A 2,964-nucleotide genomic window follows, 5' to 3' on the forward strand; every position below is an offset into this window, starting at 1 on the left:
TTTAATGTAACCTATTATTGTTGCACTGGGTCATCTTTCAGCATTTTGTTATTTCCCTTCCCTTTCCTCAAATACATGCATATATAGGATGGAGGGTACCAGAATCAAAGACAAGAATTGCCAGGGATAAAACTAATTTGAAAAGAAAAATGAAATAAAGTAAAAAGAAAGAACTAGTTACTGTACATTGGCTATATCAAGGTTGACAACTAAACAAAATAAGACCTGCTGTTTCAATATCTTCGTGTTCATTTCAATTAGCATCATTTTGTATGATCACACATATGTTTATAGTACTTCAGCTATTATAATCTTCTTTCAGGACTAACAGGATAATACTAATTGCAAATAAGGGAAATCATAGAGCCTATGTTTCTTTGGGCCTGGCTTACTTCACTTAATATGATTTTTTCCAAGTCTATCAATTTTCTTATGAAAGGGACAATATCATTCTTTCTTACAGAAGCATAAAATTGTGTAAATATTCCACGTTTTCTTGATCCATTCATCTATTGTGAGGCAACTGGGTTGGTTCCATATCTTATCTATCGTAAACAATGCTGCAATGAACATAGTTGTGCTGGTAGCTTATTGTGCTCTATTTTGAAATCATTTGGGTGATGGCCAAGAAGTGGGATAGTTGGATCTTACGGGAGTTCTATGTTTAGTCTTTTTAGGAACCTCCATACTGCCTTCCATTCCCACCAACAGTGTAGTAGTGTTCATATTTAGCCACATCCTGGTCAACATCTGCTATTATTTGTTCTCTTGAAAATGGCTATTCTAACTGGGGTGAGGTGGAATCAATGTGGTTTTGATTTGCATTTCTTTTATGACCAATGATGCTGAGCATCTTCCTTCTCCTTTCTAGAGGCTACACAATTACAGATTTCTAGTGTCTCACCAGAGGCATAGAAACTTGTAATGCTGTGTGTGATTTTAGTTTTACATTCACTTCCTTGGAGCTTACACTGACTCCTATAACTTACAATAAAGGTTTATACTATTTCACTTACTGAAAAATAAGTAATTTTCAAAAACGTAGAAAAAAATCTCTTGGTCAGGGGTTCCAGATTTTTATTGGGAAATTTTTATTTCGTTGCTTGTTTGTTATATCACTTAAGCACACGTTGAATTTTTGGTTTTCCAACCAAATCTTCAACAACCAAAAGCTATGTTGCCTTATTGGATTTCACTTCATAAGTTAGCAAAAAATTGACATATTTTTGGTTTGGTCTTTCAGGGATTTTTGGCTTATGGAGTGTTAGTGGGCCAGTACACAGGCTTGGACTGAGGGTCTGGAAATCTTGCTTAGATTATTTTACTCAATGCTGTCACTGTGCCACTTGAACCACATCTCCACTTCTTGCTTCTTAATTGAAGATAAGAATCTTGAGGAGTTATTTGCTTAGGTTGGCATCAAACTGTGATCCTCAGATCCCACCCTCCTGAGCAGCTAAGATTAGAAGAATGAGCCAGACCCTGGATATATTGTGCTCCCTATGTAACCTAATCAAGGGCACAGAATTCTGAAGCATATGTGTATGGTTATATATTTCAAAATTAGATGGCAAAATATAGACCTTTGTGTGTGTGTGTGTGTGTGTGTGTGTGTGTGTGTGTGTGATAAATGTGCAGAGGGATATGAGGATGAATCTGATTTTGAGGAAGATTTCACCTAGAGCTTTTCACAGATTGGGCTACGCTGTACAGAATGCTTGAGATTAAAAGTGAGGTAAATGCTGTCATCCTCCCATTCTCCTACATCCCTTGCTAATATATTTATAACCTGTGATGTTGTCATGGTTACTTTTTGTGTATGAGAGCCAGTACTGGGGCTTGAATTCAGGGCCTGGATGTCCCTTAGCTTTGTATGCAATGCTAGCACTCTGGCATTTGAAGCACAGCTCATCTTTTTGCCTTTACTGGGAAATTGAAGGTAAGAGTCTTTTATTCTCATGTTGGCTTTGAACTCAGTTCCTCATATCTCAGGGTTCTGAGCAGCTAGTTTTACAGGCCTGAGTTCCAGTGCCTAGCATTTCATTACTACTTTTACAAGCTGCATGCTCACACACATACTTTCCATTACAAAATCTCACTGCTCAGGATATGTGACAAGAAGTGAGGAAAGATGGTTGAATGGATAAGTTACCAAATGGGCTTCTACCCCCATTAACATCATTCTGGTCGTTAACTTACCCTTCAGTCAGTGAGAACATATTTCCCCTTTCATTCTGAATTTTTCAAAAGGAAATCAGTGAAATGTTTTTGTTATATCTTTCAAAGATTATCTCCCAAACAGGAGATATTATTTGAATGTATTTGATAATATTTCAGATTGGGTTGGTCTTGTGTGTCGGAATGTGGGCAGAGACCGTCCAGCCAGCTGGGCATCAGGCACAGAGCTGATGCTTCCTGTCTGCTGGTTGCAGAGAGGAAGGTTTTCTTCCTGGCCAAGCTTTCAATTGATATCCTTTCATCTTTGACTTCTAATTACCTAGCATAACAAGCATGAACCATCACCAATAGGCTCATTTTAGAAGTATTAGTAGCTTTTCATTCATTGCTTTTTTCCAGGAAGTTTGATCTGGGAATCTTGGTTGTACCTCATACGGTTATTTTATGATACACGTTGCCTCTGCCATTTCTGAAATTTATTTCCTCAGTATTAGATAAATGAATTTGATCTAAAGCCAATAGTATTTTCCTTCCAAGATGCTAGGTACGTTATTTAAATCTCTTATCCTTTGGCAAAGCAATCAGGATGTTTGTGTAAAACCCTAATTCTTGAAAGAATTATAGTTATAAGGTATCATGTGCAAACTTTCATATAGTATCTTTTTTAATGTTTTTATTGTAAAAATACTGTACAGAGGGGTTACATTTACATGAGCAAAATAATGAGTATATTTCCTATCAAGCATTGTTACCTCCTCCTTTGTTTTTCCCCTACCATCCCTTCCC

Source organism: Dipodomys merriami, unplaced genomic scaffold (assembly GCF_024711535.1).
Source record: "Dipodomys merriami isolate MVZ:Mamm:240054 unplaced genomic scaffold, mDipMer1.0.p SCAF_861, whole genome shotgun sequence".
NCBI lineage: Eukaryota > Metazoa > Chordata > Mammalia > Rodentia > Heteromyidae > Dipodomys > Dipodomys merriami.